Consider the following 19,006-nt stretch of genomic DNA (forward strand, 5'->3'; position numbering starts at 1 on the left):
CCACTTCCCTAGGTAATCCATTCCAGTGCTTCATCCTCCTCCTAATGAAATAGTGTTTCCTAATATTCAACCTAGACCGCCCCCACTGCAACTTGAGACCATTGCTCCTTGTCCTGTCATCCTGTCACCACTGAGAACAGCCTAGATCCATCCTCAGATAGTTGAAGGCTGCTATAAAATCCCCCCTCACTCTTCTCTTTTGCAGACTAAATAAGCCCAGTTCCCTCAGTCTCTCCTCATAAGTCATGTGCCCCAGCCCTCAATCATTTTCGTTGCCCTCCCTCCAATTTGCCCACATCCTTTCTGTAGTGGGGGGCCCAAAACTGGACACAATACTCCAGATGTGGCCACAGCAGTGCCGAATAGAGGAGAATAATCACTTCCCCCAATCTGCTGGCAACACTCCTACTAATGCAGCCTAAAATGCCGTTAGCCTTCTTGACAACAAGGGCACACTGCTGACTCCTCCAGCTTCTCATCCACTGTCATCCCCAGGTCCTTTTCTGCAGAACTGTCGCTTAGCCAGTCGGTCCCTAGTCTGTAGCGGTGCATTGGATTCTTCCGTCCTAAGTGCAGGACTCTGCACTTGTCCTTGTGGAACCTCATCAGATTTCTTTTAGCCCAATGCTCCAATTTGTTTAGTCACTCTGGACCCTATTCCTACCCTCCAGCACAGTGATGGGCAACCTGCGGCCCATCAGGGTAATCCGCCAGTGTTTGTTTACATTTTCACAGCCGCCTGCAGTTCCCACTGGCTGCGGTTCGCCATTTCTGGCCAATGGGAGCTGCGGGATGTAGCGCGGGCCTGGCTTCCCACAGCTCCCATTGGCCAGGAACGGCAAACCACGGCCACTGGGAGCTGCGGGTAGCCGTGCAAATGTAAACGAGATTACCCTGACGGGCCGCAGGTTGCCCACCATCGCTTCAGTGTATCTAGCTCTCCCCCAAGCTTAGTGTCATCCGCACACACAGTGCCAGACAAGGGGTAAGGTGCACCTTGCTAATTCCCAGAACTCTGCTGTTTACAATCGTGTCCTGGGTTATTACTGCAGAAGAATGCAGTACTTTAAAAACAAAACAAAACATAGGGCTCATGCTAATGACTGGGAGACCACTGTGGATTAATGAATTTTGCAAATAAGCAAAGAGGAGAATAAGTGGTATTAAAGAACAATCAAGGATGCTGAGCTGCAAAATGTTCTTTGTTCATTTATTTAAACAAGTGTAGATTAGTCCGGATGTTTAGTAATTGGTCGTTTACCAAGGTAGGTGGAGAGTGATATATTTTGTGAAAGTAACACGGGTATGTTTATACCACAGTGGCACAGATACAGAACAGCAGTATCTACCACCACAGTGTAGACACTTCCTATATTGACCGAAGGGGATTTTCTGTTGAAGTAGTTAACCCACCTCTCCAAGAGGCGGTAGCTAGGTTGATGGAAGACTATTCCACGGACCTAGCTGGGTCTATGCTGGACGTTAGGTCGACCTAACTACGGGACTCATGGCTCAAAATTTTTCACAGCCCTAAGGCAACAAGGCTAGGTCGATCTAATTTTTAAGTGTAGACCAGGCCTAAGTCTTTGAAATGTGAGCCCTCTTTATATCACTCAGCTGTTGCTGAGAAGAGGGGTTAGACTCACAGGCATGGGAACTAGGGGTGCTGCATCACCCCCAGGTTTTGTGCAGGGCCAGTGGCCTGGGTTCCAGCTGCCAGCCCCGCTCCCTAGCTGTTGGCCCTGTGCCTGGGGCCCCACTTTTGGTCCCGCGCCCGGGGCTCTGCTCTTGGGGCACTGGCCCTGCTCCCTGGCCACTGGCCCCGTGCCCCACACCCAGCCCCCTGCTGCTAGCCCCACGGCCGGGGCTCTGCTACTGGCCCCGCACGAGGGCTCCTGACTGTGGGCCCCGCATCGGGGCTCCGCTCCTGGCCCTGTGCCCACCCCCAGTCTTTGCCCCTGTACCCCTATCTGGGGACGCCCCTCCCGGAGACACAGCACTGCTCCCGGCCCCAGCTGCAGGGGAGAAAGAGGGGGGGACGTGAACAGAGGTAAGGAGGCTGGCTTTCAGCACCCCCACTATTAAAAAGGTTCCAGTACCACTGGTTAGACTATTGGGGCGTTTGTGCTGCCAGTGAGAACTATCAGGCTTACAGATTCTCAAGTGAGAAGAGTGAGATTCTAAGGCCTAGACTATACTACAAAGGCTTTGCTGGTCTAGCTATCCTCCCTAATGGAGACGCAGCTTAGATCTTTTGCCAGCACAAACTGAATATACACCGTGTGTGTGTGTGTGTGTGTGGGCGGGGGGGTGGGGTGGGGTGGGTTACTGACCTAGCTATGCCAGTTACGGTTATGATTTTTTGTACACTCTTAACTAGGGTGACCAGATGTCCTGATTTTATAGGGACAGTCCCAATATTTGGAGCTTTGTCTAAGATAGCCGCCTATTTCCCACGACTCCCTGTCCCCATTTTGCACACTTCATATCTAGTCACCCTACTCTTAACTGACACAAGTTATGCCAGCAAAACTTTGTTGGGTAGACCTGGCCACATTCTGCAATGGTCATTGGGCCCAGCCCGGCCCAGCCCTTACTCCACAGGTGCATTTTTAAAAGGTCTGAACATCACAGATGTTCAGCTCTATCATTTCACACATGCATGTATTAAAGCTGCACATGCCAGTGCAATCCTAAGCACTCAACACATGCAAATCACATTGGCATCAATGGGTCTGAGCAGGCCAAGGGGCTCTGCTCAGACAGACTAGATCACAGGATCTGGGATCATGGTTTAAGTTTATAAGAAACTCTGTTATTGTCCCCTAGTTTTATGGGATGAGACTTATGTTGGAAACATAATTCTGGGATGCCACTGCGTAATACAAAGTCTCCAGCCCAGGACAAACACATATTTGCATAAATTTTGGTTTATGTCAGTCTATCCGTTAAGTTTTAGCGGTGCAGGAAAGCATAACTGTGGTTTCAAATGGGTTTCATTTTCAGACACTCTCTTACAAAACCAGCTTCACTTAAAAATAAAATGTGAAAGAACACTGTCGCCTACAATATAAACTAAACTCTCAGCACATTAAAAGAAAAAATAAATTTACAATGTCTGAGCTGATGTTTTAAAAAGTGACTGCAGGTAAAAATTTGAAAGTCACCTAAGTCCCATTACAAAAGACTTAGTAGCCTACATCTTATTGGAAGTCAATGGGATTCAGCCCCTAAGTGCCCAAGTCACTTTTGATAATAAGATTTAGACTCCTAAATCATTTAAGCATCTTTGAAAATTTTACCCTGCATGTATAACAAACATTTCTGATAAGGGTCTTTGGTATGAACAGTTGCTATCTATGCATCGAATACTGTATATACAGCATAGCACATGGAATTGTGATCAAGCTTACACTGGATATTGAGTACAATTGTTATACACACACACATCCCAGCCCACCTCATTTATTAAGCATGGTCTGAAAGCACCAAATACGTGAATGCCTATTTTAAATTGTCTGAGGCAAGGAAAAGAGAAATACGATCTTGGGGCTTATTCTAGTCACACACAAGAGATTGTGAACTAAACCCTTTTAGAAAAAGAAGGCATCTAGGCTGGAAGTCATGCTATTCAGCAAAGCCTTGTGGGTGTATTATTTGAAACTCCCTAAAATTCTAAACTAACAAAATATATTAGATGTCGCTTGAAGCAGTCCTGGTCTCCTAATTCTATGGTCTTCAGATTAGGAGAGCATTTAGCACATGCAGTGTGTTCACCTTTTTTCAAAGTATTACTTGTATAAAAGCAATACAAACCTGTAACTGCTTGTCAATTATTGGTCTGACCTTTTGTTATTCGGCACTTTTACCCCCTACCCCCCAACGAAACCAAATATTACAGCACATATGGTAGGTGACCCAAGTCCTATCTAACACCTTGACATATTTCAGGGTGAGCTAAGGACAGTGTTACAGCCTTTGATCTTCATTTCCAGTTTAATTTGGAGACAGCCCCTTAGCACGACTCGCATAACTCTGTGTGCATTAAAAATACTAACTAGCCTGTCAAAACCAGCTCTTCCCCAGCAGGGGACACCAGGTGCGCTTTGCTAATTGTGCTTTCCCCTAACTACTATTTAATAATGCAGAGCGGCTTAAACAGAAATTTTAAGGTTTGTATTTAAAAAAGAGAGAGAAAGAGAGAGCTTTCACACCGTGTATGAGAGTGTTATTTCTTTTCTAAACTAAAAGGTTGGTCTTGCTTTTTTGCTTTCATTCCTATAGCTGTTAATGGAAAAAACACATCCATGTGGCAGAATTGGTACAGGATGGTTAAAAGAAAACCCATAGAAAGGATTATAATAGCAAGGGTACTTTCTACAGGGATGTTACATTTCCTGAAGAACCTTGTTACGTTTACTCCGGATTTATATTCTGTAGGACTTCTCCTTTAGGCTAAAACACTCCCACTGTGATGTTTGTAACCCAAACATTGCAGCATAGTGTGAAAGCCGGAAAGTGAAACTGACTAGACTGGAAACAGTGGTCTCACTCCCTTTTCCAAGTTGGGGCAAAGAGTAAACAAAGAGTATAAATGACAAAGAGTGACGTTAGAGTTTTACATGGTTAACTCCTCTCCTTCCCCTATCTGAGGCACGGTTAGTAGCACAGGGATCGATATTTTATTTGGATTTCACACAAAATATTATTTGTAGCCCAGGTTTCTATCCCTTTGTCAGGTTTCAGAGTAGCAGCCGTGTTCGTCTGTATCCGCAAAAAGAACAGGAGGACTTGTGGCACCTTAGAGACGAACCAATTTATTTGAGCATAAGCTTTGGTGAGCTACAGCTCGCTTCACTTCCTTTGTTTTAATTTATTTGCAGGAGTTTGGTTCAACCCCAAATGTTTACATGCATTTTATACGATTATCGAGACACACTGCTTCAGACCCTCTCCTACCTTGCACGGTAGTAAACCAGGGCGGGGAAATGGCTGTGAGCAGATCACTCAACATTAGAAGCTTTTCTCCCAGAAACACACATCGCAGTTTGCTGCCCTTTCTTGGCCAGACCCACAACCCGGGCACCCTCGAGCTCGGTGCGCGAAAACCAGACAGCAGAGACTAACTCCACGCCTTGAAAACACTTCCACGGCCCCAACTCCTTCTCTCCGGCTCCTTGCAACTCGGAGCATAGCAAAGGGGACGCGCAAGGAGGAGGGGTGGGGGGGGATACTTTGTGCTCCTGTGAAATTGACTAGGGGCTTGTAACTGACTAGCCATTTGCTTGCAGGGGACTGGCAGAGCTGTAAACCCATTTGCTTGGCCTCAGCCACGAACGGACCTGTGCTCTTTTATTAATGATTATTTTACATGAAGCCTGAAGCCCTCCTTTTTCCTCGCCCCTAATTTTCCCCTTCAAAAGATGGCGGGCAGAAGGAGAGAGAGAGAGAGAGAGAGGAAAAAATCCCTTCCGTAAGGAAGATGGACTGCAACCTCCCAGGGCCGCACAAACTCCAGCCTATGCTTTTTTTTGGGGGGGGGCAGGAGGGTGCATCGGCAGAGAGGGTCTCAGCTCCCCCAGGGCTCCTTATGGGGCTGCTTTGGGCGCCGGGTGAGAGGAAGGAGGAGGGGAAGAAGAATATAAAGAGAGAGAGAAAGAGAGAGAGAAATCAGCAGCCACACTGTATCCGATCTCCAGCTGGCTTTGTTACATTGTTGCAATGCACAAAGGCTGCAGAACCAAGGGGAGCGTTAAAGGGCTTGCCAAAGAAAAAAAAAAAAGAGCGCATTAGCCTTTCCCAAGTGGGTTTTGCATTCACCGTCTCCCCCCCCCCCAACTTCCCCCTCCTCCAGAAAACATGGCCCGGTGCTAGCAATGCAAAACAAAGCATGGAACGAATAAAGGGTAAGATTAAATAGATTACTTTGCCCCGGCAGCTCCAGCAACGTTTGCCTTATAGTCCCTCCAGTTGCTCTTCTTTTTATCCCCAGCAAGGCAGCATAATAGATGCGCTAAAGCTATGGAGAGCTCATGCGCCTAGGCGCAAGGCCATGTGGGGAAGGCAGTTTTTGCACCCAGCATGGGAAAGGACAGCGGTAGTCCTGAGGACTACAAGTCCCAGCATCCCCCGGGCTCCTCCTTTCTGTCTCCCCCCACTCTTCCTCCCTTGGACCAGTGGGCAGAAGAGAGAAACAGTAGGGGGTTATTCCCAGGTCAGCGGGTGTGTATGACGTTTAAACATGCTCCTTCCCCAGGAGAGGCAAGGTCTAGGTTGGTTTGTGGGGGGCTTGCGGCAAAAATCTGCCAAGATTTGTTGGCTGGGGGTCTCCCTAAGGGCAGACATTGCTTGGTGAAAATCCAGGCTTCCCCTCTCCGCCTGGCTTTGCTCCTCTCAGTCTCTAAAGGCACAACGACAAGAGCCCTTAAAAGTGCAACTGGAAATGTGCAGATTCTTTCAGAGCCCTATAATGCGTTTTTATCTCCTGGAAACATGCGTGCAGTTGAATACCAAGGTCATATGAACTGTATTTTTATACTGTTTTTTTGGTTGCTTGTTTTTTATGGTTTGCATTGGCTAGAGCACACTCACAGTTCTCATGCAACAAGCAATACAAGTCACAATAAAAACAGAATGTAACCAATGCAGGCCATAATGGCATGAAATGCATCCAAATACAAATCATGTTACAGTTTTGCTGTGGTTGATGCATTTCACAATATATGTATCATACATCAACATTTGCAACATTTGCTGTAGCTCACGAAAGCTCATGCTCAAATAAATTGGTTAGTCTCTAAGGTGCCACAAGTCCTCCTTTTCTTTTTGCGAATACAGACTAACACGGCTGTTCCTCTGAAACCTGTCAAAATAAAAAAGATGCAATAATCCAACAAATGCAAATAATAAAAAATAGAGTGTAGATGTTAAAAACACACACTCTAAAGAGCATCAGATATGAACACTCCCAAATCGTAACAAACAGAGCAATCAAATATATGCTGAATTGGATCAACAAATGCAAACATTGGTAAAAAGAACAATATAAAAACCGAGACATTATTATAGCCAAAAATATTATTCAATTTCTTCAGTACAAAATAAAATATAGCAACTGGAAAACAAATGAATCCAGGGGAAACATTTGAATGTCAGTATAAAATAAGTAGTTAAGGGATTTCTCTCTGGATGCATATGCCAGTGGAGGCTTCCATGCTGCTCGTCATATAAACAGCCAGGCAGAGATGCCAGTTAATAAGTCGGTTTATTATAACCGTATTTGGAGGCACTTTCATTGTAAGGCCTTGTTTTCAAAGGATACGTTTCTGAAAAATGTGACCTACGGGACGGAAATTTCTCAGGCCTGTTCTCATCACAATTATGATTTTGTTTTCTTGTGGGAGTGGGGAAAGGAATAGTCAAGGACATTCCATTTAGAGAGTTCTGCAGTTATCTGAAAATGAAATCAAATAAATAAAAAGCGTTGTATATGCTTCCCCCTCCCCATAATGTGCTTTTAGTCCTCTCCAAACTTCCATCTTGCCATGGATTTAGTAATCAGAAACACACTGACAGTGTGAACCATTGGACCTCATTTTTGAAGATTTCCCAACTTGATGATCACTTTAGATAAGCTATTACCAGCAGGACAGTGGGGTGGGAGGAGGTATTGTTTCATGGTCTCTGTGTGTATATAGAAAAGGAGTACTTGTGGCACCTTAGAGACTAACCAATTTATTTGAGCATGAGCTTTCGTGAGCTACAGCTCACTTCACGAAAGCTCATGCTCAAATAAATTGGTTAGTCTCTAAGGTGCCACAAGTACTCCTTTTCTTTTTGCGAATACAGACTAACACGGCTGTTCCTCTGAAACCTGTGTGTATATAATGTCTTCTGCAGTTTCCACGGTATGCATCCGATGAAGTGAGCTGTAGCTCACAAAAGCTCATGCTCAAATAAATTGGTTAGTCTCTAAGGTGCCACAAGTACTCCTTTTCTTCTTACTGCCACCACAGTATTTGAGGCTGCATCTGCTTGTACAACCAAACCCACATTTATTCCTGTTAATCTGGTAAACACACATTTACATTCCCCTCTTAGGTCCCAATCCTGTGACCAAATCTTCTAGCTCAGACCTTGTGGAGTCCCATTGAGACTGACCAATGGGACTCCACACTCGTGGAGAGGCCTTGCTAATGGATCTGGTTATAGGCTCTGGGCTTAATAGTCCATGGAGGACAGGGGGATGTTTATACCTTCCTTTGAAGCATCTTAGCCTGACTACTGTCAGAGACAGGATACAGGAAAAAATGGACTTAGTCTAATCCAGTATGGCAATTATGAAAAATATAGGAGACAAAACTATCATACGCACCCAAATAAAACATTAAAGTAGCACAAGGAAAACATAATGGCAATGGCTATGCTAGAATAATTGTCACAAATGTAACAATTTGGCCCTCTGAATTTAGGTGTCTTGTAGAATTTACTGTCTTAAGCACAAATATTAACACATTTGTATTATGCTGATAACGACAATAAAGATTTTCTACTTGCCCATATGATAAAAATTTACTTGCAGAGGTTGAGCTGAAGTTTGCAAGGTTATTCTACATATACTCAGCCTTCCTTCTCTTGTAACTATTACCCACAACCAGTCATCCAATTATTAAAAATTACTCAGTTAGATTCTACAATGAGGAAGACTTAAATTTTATGCCTCAGAAAGAGGCAATAAAGCAACTGGCCTGATTTTCAGAGATGCCAAGCTCTGTAATTCCCATTGGATTCAATGGAACTTGCAGTTCTCAACACTCCTGAAAAGCAGACCCGTAATCAGCATTGCCAACCCTGAGTATTCAAAAATGAGTTCACTCCTCCAAAAAAGTCACGATATTGGCTTCAAAATAACATTTGGGTTTGTTTTATTTTCCTGCATTTATCTCTGCCCTGGAGAGCGCTTCCATAGGCTACTGGACTGCTACAAAACTCCCTTTATAGCATAGGCCAGCGTCCTCTCTCAATTGGACTGTCCGAATCCAGCACCCTGCTCATCTCAATGAGAAGTTTGCAGAGGAATGCGAACACCCCTTAGAGATGAGTCAGGCTAAGATTTTGTCACGGTTATTTTTCATAAAAGTCACGAACAGGTCACGGGCAACAAAAATTCACAGAGCCTGTGACCTGTCCGTGACTTTTACTAAAAATAACGGTACAAGCTGCGGGGCAGGGACACATGGCTCTGGTTTCAGCCCCCTGCGGAAGCCACGACGGGGGTGCATGGCACGACCCAGCTGCAGCCTCTGGTGAAAGCCGTGGGGCAGGGGCACACGGCCCCGGCTGCAGCCCCCATGGCCAAACCCAGCTGAAGCCAAAGAAGTCATGGAGATCCAATACTGTCATTACCTCCCTGACTAAATCGTAGCCTTAGAGGTGAGCACAATAGATCTGAGAGGTGTGAACTGACCCGTTTGTCTCAATGAGTGTTCTCCTCCCTCTCTCCTAAAGTCTACCCCAGAGCCCCTGTTGTGAAATATCAGTTTTCAAGACAATCTCATTATGCACAAGGGTCTTAGAGCAACTGGGGTGTTAAAATCAGCTCCCTATAAGGGGCGGGGAAGGGGCTGTATCTGCCAAATCTCTTGAAGAAATGACTACATTTGCACCAAGAAGTGCTCCCCTGCCCTTGTGGCACACCAGTATTCAAGATTATCTTTATGCACCTGGATTTTAGAGCATTTTAAAAATTAACAATATGGGGGGGCTGTATATTGGGAACCCCTTGATCAAAAGACTCAAAATTGGCATCACAAACTTTACCCCAGCCCACGAGGGTAGACAGTTTTCAAAACAATCTTCCTATGCTGTGGATTTCTTTGATTATTAAGATCAGCTTCTTCTTGGGTGGGACCTTATCTAAAAACCCCTTGACCACAGTCCTTAACTGCAATAGTGCAGTTGAAGGGAAACATGGGGAAATAGAGTTTACCCCCTTCTCATTTGGGGAATATGGAGTTTACCACTTCTTTTTTACCACTACACTGTGGCCTCCCCATGTCACCTAGAACTACCCACATACTCTGACAACAGGCTGTCTGAAAATACTGTGGCTTTCAACAAAGCCCCAAGTCCTGCTGCATGTGCAAAAATGACTTTCACTGTCTCATGCCGCATTGTGGATCCAACTTCCGCCCTGAATCCTCTTCAAATATTGGGTCTCCAAAAGGGCAGTGGGGGCCAGACACGAGCTGAGATCTGTCCTGAGCAGGTGATGTCAGTTGGGGAGGCTCAGAGCCGCAGTTTGTGCCATGGGGATGTGCAAAGAGGTGTGCAAGAACCAATTTTCCCATCACAGGATTTTTCTAGGGGAAGGGGCTGTATATCCGGAAGCCCTTACTCAAGTGACCTCAGTTGGGCATCTAACCCTATCTTAGACCTCTGTGGGGCATAGCAATTTTTAAAACAATCCAGGCAAGCATGTGGATTTTAGAGCACTTGGAAAAATCCTTGGTTAAATTCGTTTCAACCTTTTAACTGAGTTTCAACTATTGCGGTGCTCCTGCCCCTCCCCCCCCCCCCCCCAATGGCATCACAGGAGCGTTGAGAGGATAAATTCATTAATGTTGTAAGCTGCCCGGATCACATAGAGATGAGCACAACAGAGAAGTCTTATAAATAAAACAACACGAAACCCCTCCCTGGACAGTGGGGATACCACATGGGCTTAGTGGTGGGTGCATGGCGTTCGGAGCCTGGGGTTTCCGTGTCCTAACCCCACCAGTGACTTGCTGTGTATCCTTGGCAAGTCATCTGACCTCTTGACATCTCCATTTATAAAAGGGGACAAAAGCACTGATGCTTCATCCAAAAAAGCAACAGGTCTTCAACTGTACCTGATGCATCCTCACTAAGTAGCACCAGGTGTAATTCAGGACAGAATTCATCCCAGAATAACAACATTCCCCTGCATCTAGCCAAGCGTGCAATGCTATATAGGGGGGACACTACCTGCCGGGCCCGAAGGCCTATCTGCTTTTATCCTGAAACATCATACAAGGCAATCACTCACCTACCTCCACTCTTGGTCTCTTGTGTCTGATGAACCTAGCTGCATCCGCTCAGGGTGGAGAAAAGCAAACATTTGCTAGGAATACTGTAAAGTCTTGTCTACACAAGAAAATCGTACTAAATTGTTTTAGTTTTATTGTTGAAACTAGTTTTATTAAATGGGCACAATCCTTGTGTGTGGGTGTTCTGCTTTGATATAAGAGCACCGTAGATCAATTTGGCTTATGTCAGTAAAGTCTAGATCCCCAAAGGTATAGAGGCAGCTAACTCAAATCAATGGGCGTTGGGCATCTAAATACTTTTGAGGATCTAGGCCTAAGGAATCATCTACCTCACTATAATGACAGGTTTCAGACTAACAGCCGTGTTAGTCTGTATTCGCAAAAAGAAAATGAAGTGAAGTGATGCTGTAGCTCACGAAAGCTCATGCTCAAATAAATTGGTTAGTCTCTAAGGTGCCACAAGTCCTCCTTTTCTTTTTACCTCACTATAAGGTACACTTAACCCAAAGTCAGAGGGTTTGTGAAGGGAGGTGCAACCCTTCAATTAAACTAGTTTCTAAACTGATTCAGTTAATTCAGTGCAATTTTCTAATATAGGCAAGACCCTAAACATCTGCCCACTCTTGGGAGCCCTAGCTCCAGTTTTCCCATGGGGTACAAGAAGGAGGCAAAAGAAACAAAACATTCAACAGCTTTTTGTTTTCATTCAGGGAGCTCAGGCCTTCAGCCATTCTGCCTTCAACAAAAGCCCTCTGATTAGCCTCTGTGGTCCCTTTTAGTCACACCCCCAGTTACCCAATTAGTACCTCGTTAAGCACACACCTGCAGTTTATTTACTCCTCCACACTGCACTGTTGCTTTTAACCCCCTTATCACCAGACTGCTTAACACACAGCCCATGACCGCTGGCATTAGAAAGGGGATTCTGTCTGTCTATGCAAAATGGGTGCCCTTCCCAGGGCTGGGCTGCGCTCTATTTTTGCACCAATTCAACTAAATCTGTAGAAAATCCCATTTAACATCATCCATGCAAAAATGGAGACCATTGCTGTTAAGCCACAGGAACAATGGGAGTCAGGTACCCAAATGCCTTTGAGGAGCTGGGCCTCGGAACCTTGCAGGATCGGGTCCTGTCTGATTTTGATAATCAGGAGAGGCAGTGTTTCCTAGAGGTTAGCACACCAGGCTGGGAGCCAGGACACCTAGGTTTTATTTTGCCCTAGCTACTGACTGTCAGCAAGTTTCTTTACCTTTCTGTGCTTTATTTTCCCCATCAAGAAAATGGGCAGAATTACACTCCTCTACCTCAAAGCGGTGTTGTGAACTTTCACGAGTGTTTGTAGAATCCTATGAAACTGAGGCACTGCACTGGTTGAAATATTACAGCTATGACACATTCTTTCCTTGACAGCTTGGTACTAGCTTTGAAATGATATAGTGCCCACTTTCCTTATATGCCCACATATAGCTAAGCACAGGAAAGTCTGCAGCCGTGACTCCTCCAGCTCTGCAAACTCAAGGCTGGCAGTCACAGCCCTGCTACTTTGTCATCCACCAGCAGCCATGGGTCTTGGGGGACCTGATGCATCCAGGTACACAAAAAGCAGCTCCCATTACAGGGCTGCAAGCTTTGCCTAGGATGTAATGGCACAGTGCTAATGTGGAACTTATTCAGCAAAAGCTGAGTATGGTGGGGTGGGGTGGGGTGGGGTGGGGGGGAATAGTGCCCAGTTAAATACTGCGTTGTAGGAGAGTCAGAGAAGTTATCGGGAGTAGGAATTCATAGGCAGGGAGCCGTGGTATTGGAGTCAGGGCATAAGTACTTATTACTGCAGCCCCGAGTAGTCCTTACTCACGTGACCGCTTCTGCTGGAGTCAACAGGACTACTCAGCGAAGTAAGGGTTACTTTCCTGAGAAAGGGTGACACATCGGGTTCAGGGTTTGGAAAGGAATAATTGTAATTTGCACTTCTATGTTGACTTTCATCTGAGGATTTCGGAGCACTTCAAAAATCATCCAAACACCCTTCTGAGGGGGGGGTAAATATTATCACCCCCTTTCAGTGCTGGAGAAGCTGTGGCACAGTGGGGTGAAGGGACCACAGCCAGTCCCCCTTGCTCTAACCACTGGATAATGCTACCCCCAGAAAAATACACCATTGAGTGCACACTAATGTCTGTCAGCGCCTGCGTGGCCTTTATCCTTCCACAGCAGCATCTGCTTCCAAGCTGTTGTTCTCCAGACGGAAAAGGGAGAACAGAGCCTCCACCCAAGGGACTGTGAATGCCAAACTGTCTATGGGCCCCAGAACAGGAGCGCTGCCATGCTGATAAATGAGACAGTAAGGAAGAATGTGAACTATCCAAGAGCCAAAGGATGTATCACAAACTGACCATGTTGTTTTTAATCTGTATTTTGTAACCAACTCATGCAGGGGCAGCGGGTGAACGCCCCACTTTGGGGATGCTAACCTGCCAGCCTGTACCTTCTGTCTGAAGCCCCCCCTCCACCCCCAGCTGCTGGAGGAGCCCTGGCCCACCTGTCCCAGACACCCTGAGCCACCAGCCGTCCTGTCCCAGCCGCGTCAGCCAGCTCGAGCACCAGGCCACTGGCCGACCCCAGCGCCAGGTCAAACCACTGGCCAAACCCCTGGGCTGGCCAGACCCCTGGATTGAACCACTGGCCCAACCTCCAGATCGAGCTGCTGGCCCCATCGCTGGGCCGAACCGCCCAGGGCGGCCCTGGCCGCTGGCAGGCCTGAGCTCCAGGCCGCCGCTGAAGCTGTGCCCCCACCGGCTTCAGGGGAGAGGGGGAGGGAGGTGGGGCCTTGGGGCGGAACATGGGCAGGGCCACGGCCTGGGTTAGGGGAGGCTTAGCCTGCCCTGGCCTTTGATACCTGCCGCCCATGAATCCATGTCCATCTAGGACATGGTAGCTGTCACTGTGCAGCACACACTGAGCACATGGGATGCTGTGGGAGACAGAGGAAGGATAGAAGTCAGATCCTCCTACTCTCAATGCACAGGCCATCATCATTTGAGCTAAAGGATACTCTCCACTAGCTGTAAGCAGTACAGGGCCTATGACACACAGCCCTAGCAGTTCTAATTCCATCCAGTTGAGAGCAGTGGTGTGAGGGGCACCCTGGGGCAGGGGAGTGCTGCTCTAACTGACATCAGAGACCATGGCAGCCCCCAAATGGCTTCAGAACATGGAAAACAAAGGTGGCTTAAAGACACCTTAAAGCCAAAGACAGGAACTACAGATCATTCAGCCAGTTAAACACGTGTATGGGGGAAGCAGAGGGAGAGACTGACCAGAAAAGAATGCTGATAGAAAGAAGATATACTTAGGTATGACTCTGCTGCAGCTCCCTAAATTAGGCCCATGGGCAGGAATTTACTTTGCTTTGATCTAGCTGTATTGAAAAGCACAATAAATATCCACTGTTGGGTAGAGTTCCAGTTGTTTTCAGGGGGGTACAGTCCTGAATACAAGCGATCGGAGGAGAAGGCAGCAGAGAGGGTGAAAAGAGGGACAGCGCTGCGGGCTCGTGGAAAAGGCACTGGGCTGGGAGTCAGGAGACTGGGATTTCATTTGCAGCTGCGGCTTGAACTAGATGCGTGACCTTGGGCAAGTGTAGGGCAACTTCCCTCTATTTCCCCTCCCACCCTTCCTCTGTCTTGCCAGTGTAGACTGCGAGGGGCTCTCTCTCTCTCTCTATCTCAAGTACATCTATGGTCCCATTACCATAGGATTTGAGCACTCCTTCCGGCTGGGCATTTTTCCTCCCAATGCTCCCGTGAGGTAATGCGGCATGCGGGGAACTTCTATACAGCAGCAGCCACCCACGGCAGCGAGTCTCTGAGCCCGGATCGACAGGTTAAAAATAGCTGTGTAGACAGCAATTTTAAGCTGCGGCTCGGGCTCACCCCCATCCTGGGGCTTCAGAACCCAAGCTCTGGCCTGAGCCAAAACATCGACACTGCAGTCCCAACAGTGCTGGGGCTAGCCCATTGGGAACCCCCTAAGCAGGAAAATTTTGGGGGGCCCCCAACACAACACATGCTAATAATTAATAGGGCACCCCTTTGAGCTGCTCGGGGCCTTAAGTAATTGCTGTTTGCTTATGCCTAGAGCTGGCTCTAGGTAGCACAAGCCTGAGTCTGTTGACCTGAGCTCGGAGGCTCGCTGCTGCTGGCTTGGTAGACGTACCCCGAGTGACTTTGCCCAAGGTCCCACAGGAAGTCTGTGGTGGAGCGGAGAACTGGCTCTGGGTCTTGCCTACACCTACAAGTTGTACTGCTTTAGTTACACCAGGCTAGTCAAAGCTATACAACCCCCCGAGTGTAGATGCAGTTATACTGGTATACGTCTGCTTGTACAGATACAGCTGTTTGGATGGGCAGGAGAATAAGCTAGACCAGCAGGAGGCACCTTTATACCAGTACACCAAACAAGGGGTGGTACCAAAACTAGTTCACACCATGAACTGATACAACTTTCAAAGGTAGACCAGGAGCCTGTGTTTGTACAGCACCCAGCACAACGGAGTCCTGGTCTGAGTTGGGGCATCTAGAGGCCTAGGGGATTCCAAAAATAAATCATAAAGAAGGAAAAGGGGCAGTGCTTGAAAAGGAGGAGGGGAAGAAAATGAATTCTGCTTGTTTACCTTCTCTTAGGCTTTGGGAAGGGAACTTTTCCAAACTTTCCCTTGTTTGTTACTTACCTGCATGCTTCACATAGCTGCGGCCAGGGATGTGGCTGTACTGGACAACGTATATGGAAAGGGGAACATTTGACAGTCATGCAGGCGATTGCTCACCCTGGAAGAGTTTATTTAGAAAGCAGGCATTTAGGAGGAAGGTGCAGCCAGGACAATTAAAAGGATTCTTTATTTAAGAAAATTCACAGAAATGCCACCGCTCCCTTATCTCACTGACTTGTCTTTCTCCTGCTTACCTGGGCAAAATCTTCTCCTACTCTCCCTCTGGTATGCTCTTCTTGTGTGTATTGCATTCAGTCACCCTGCTCTGTTCAATGAGCACTACATACCACATTATATATATTAGATACCATATGAGGACTCGATCTTGCAATCACTCACTGCTGGGCCTGAGGTGCCGTTCTGCAAGGCACTGAGCACCCTGTCCCTATCCAGCCAATCACTTTACTTTAAATTAATCACATTACTCATAAACTTAAAGTTAAGCACATGTTTTGCTGGATCAGGACCAGAGCACTCAGCACTTTGCAGGATCAAGCCCTCTAGTTCCTACAAGAGTAGGATGTTAATAGATGTTTTCAGGACCTGGCCCTACCATTGCCCATAACAACTAAGGGGCAAGATGTTGCTTTGTTGGTGTTGTTTTTTTTTGACTTAATTAGATTTGATTAAAATGCTGTGATTATTTTCTTTGAGAGGGAGTGGAATTATCAAATCTGATGCTTGGATACTTAGTGTTCAAGGATCGTGGTTTGAAATTTTGTTTCTGAGTAAGTAATTATTTTAGTGGAAAATATACTTTTGTATTGGAGCATCATTAATGTTCCTGTTCCCTAATACATTCTGTTTCTTGTTTAGGTTGTAAAATAGAAAATTTCATGTGGTGACTAAAACCTCAGCCCTGCAATGACCTCTGTGTGTGTACAGGGCTCCATCCGGCAGGATTGTGGTCTAAAACACTGTTCTAGATCTGTCCAACATCCTAGCGGAGGGGCAGACAATGTATAGGCATTGAGTAATATTCCTTTAAATAGTTTGGAAGCCCACTAGCGTGCTTCCCTGCCTTCTCTTGTAGAAGCCACAAGAATCTGGCAGAGCCGCAGTATAGATGTGTAGCTGGTCCTCGTATCTTTATATATAGGTAGTAAAATGGGGTTATTTGGAACCCAACTGTCTCCATGTGGTTTCCTCATATTCTGCATGTTATGTAGAGTGCAAAGACACACTTAAAACTAGCGTAATAATGTGCACAGATCCAAGTCCAGGGACTTACATACAGGCTGAGCAAACAGTGTGCGATGGTTGGGGTGTGTGCTGTTAGCCAGGCCAGATTAACCCCAATTAGACAAACCTCTCAGGGGGATGCCAATATATTTTTCTCATCATCAAGCCCGATAACAAATATTAGAGATTGGGACAGGGAAACTTTAAGCTAATAAATAACACTTAGCATTAGTATACAGCTTTCCATTTTCTAATAATAATAAACCCTAGCTCATATGTGCGCTTTACACACAGGCACTACTTAATTGTGACCGTTTACGCTAGTGGAGGATCACGCCCCTTGGTTTTCAGAAGTGCTGAGAACCTGTTGCTCCCGTGGAAGTGACTGGGAGATGCGAATTTTCCTGACTGCTGACCATCCGAGTAAGACCATGTGTGATTCAAGCTGGATACCTCAAAAGGGATGCACCTGAAATCAGTGGCTTCTTTTCAAAATTTGGTTGTGACTTGCCTGAGCCCAGGGTCAGAGCTGAAATCAGAACTCAGAGTTTGCTTGATCCTTGTCTGGTGTTGGGACCACACTGTTTTATGAAAATATGCATGGCTCCATAATTAATCTTTACTGATGGGTGGATCTGTGTGTGTGATTTATTATTATCCTCTTTTGAGGGAAGGTCTTTAATTGCCATTCAGAGGTTCATAGATTGCAAAGCAAGAAGGGACCATTGTGATCACTAGTGTGACCTCCTCTATAATATAGGCCAGAGAACTTCCCCCAATTAATTCCTAGGGCAGATCATTTAGAAAAACAACCAATCTTGATTTTAAAATTGATAGCGATGGACCATCAACCACGACCCTTGGTAAATTGTTCCAACAGTTAATTACTCACTGTTAAAAATGTACTCCTTATATCAAGTCTCAATTTGTCTAGCTTTAACTTCCGGTCATTGGATTGCATCACACCTTTCTCTGCTAGACTGAAGAGCCCATTTTCAAATATTTGTTCCCCACATAGGTACTTATAAACTTTGATCAAGTCACCCCTTAGCCTTCTCTTTGTTAAGATAATTAGATCATTGAGTCTATCCCTATAAAGCAGGTTTTCCTAATTCCTTACTCCTTCTCATGGCTTTTCACTGAACCTTCTCCAATTTGTCAACATACCTCTTGAATTGTGGACTTGAGAACTGGATACATTATTCCAGCAGTGGTTGCACCAGTGCCAAATATACAGGTAAAATAATCTCTCTACCCCTAACTTCTCAAGGTCAGGCCCTTTCTGACGCCCTGGTTACTGTCTATGGGAACCTGCGCATTCAGTATGGGGGGAAGCTCACACCAAATATGCTCACTTTACTAATGGTAAGATTTCATCACTTGCAATGAGCAAGCAGGGTTTGGACATAAATTCATATATTGGGAAAAAATAATCTGCCTGGAAACCTTTCAGTGTTTGTTTTTAAATTCAGGAGAGAGCGTATGAACATGATGTAGCTGTGGTTTCGAAAAAAACAGAGTGGCATTGTCAGCAATCACAGAGAATTTGCAATCTGCTATGGATCAGATGCTCTTTAAAAACGCAGAGGATGTTGGTGGGTCTACTATGCTTAGTCTTCATCCTGAGTAAATGCATCCATTTTCTTGAATAATATATAACTTCTTGTTTGCCATTTGACCTGGTACATGGTTTTTCTTGTCTGCAGTATTAATGTCTCAGACTAATAAAAATACTAGTTAAGGCCCCAATCCTGCAAACTCTTACGCACGTGCTTAACTTTGCAACTGAGAAAGTTCCTTACTACTCACTGTTGTGAATGCAAGCATGTGCGTAAGTGTTTACAAGACTGGGGCCTAAGGACTTGATCTAATGCCTATCAAAACTCAATGGTAATCTTTCCAGGAATTTCAATTTGTTTTGGATCTGACTTTGAGGGCTTGATCCTGCTGTTATTGAAATCTGTGACAAAATTCCCATTCACTTCA

At 45.8% G+C, this 19,006-nt stretch overlaps 1 protein-coding gene across 3 annotated transcripts in view; it reads right to left on the reverse strand.

Annotated features, from left to right (window-relative positions):
- Positions 1–6,073, reverse strand: part of BRD3 (bromodomain containing 3) — a 51,974-nt gene extending 45,901 nt beyond the window's left edge. For all 3 annotated transcript variants that reach the window (XM_048822613.2, XM_048822612.2, XM_048822610.2), the window contains exon 1: positions 5,926–6,073. The gene's annotated coding sequence lies outside the window, so the exon portion shown is untranslated. The remainder of the gene's footprint in view (positions 1–5,925) is intronic.
- Between the last annotated feature and the right edge of the window lie 12,933 nt (positions 6,074–19,006).

Source organism: Caretta caretta, chromosome 16, assembly GCF_965140235.1.
Source record: "Caretta caretta isolate rCarCar2 chromosome 16, rCarCar1.hap1, whole genome shotgun sequence".
Classification (NCBI taxonomy): domain Eukaryota; kingdom Metazoa; phylum Chordata; order Testudines; family Cheloniidae; genus Caretta; species Caretta caretta.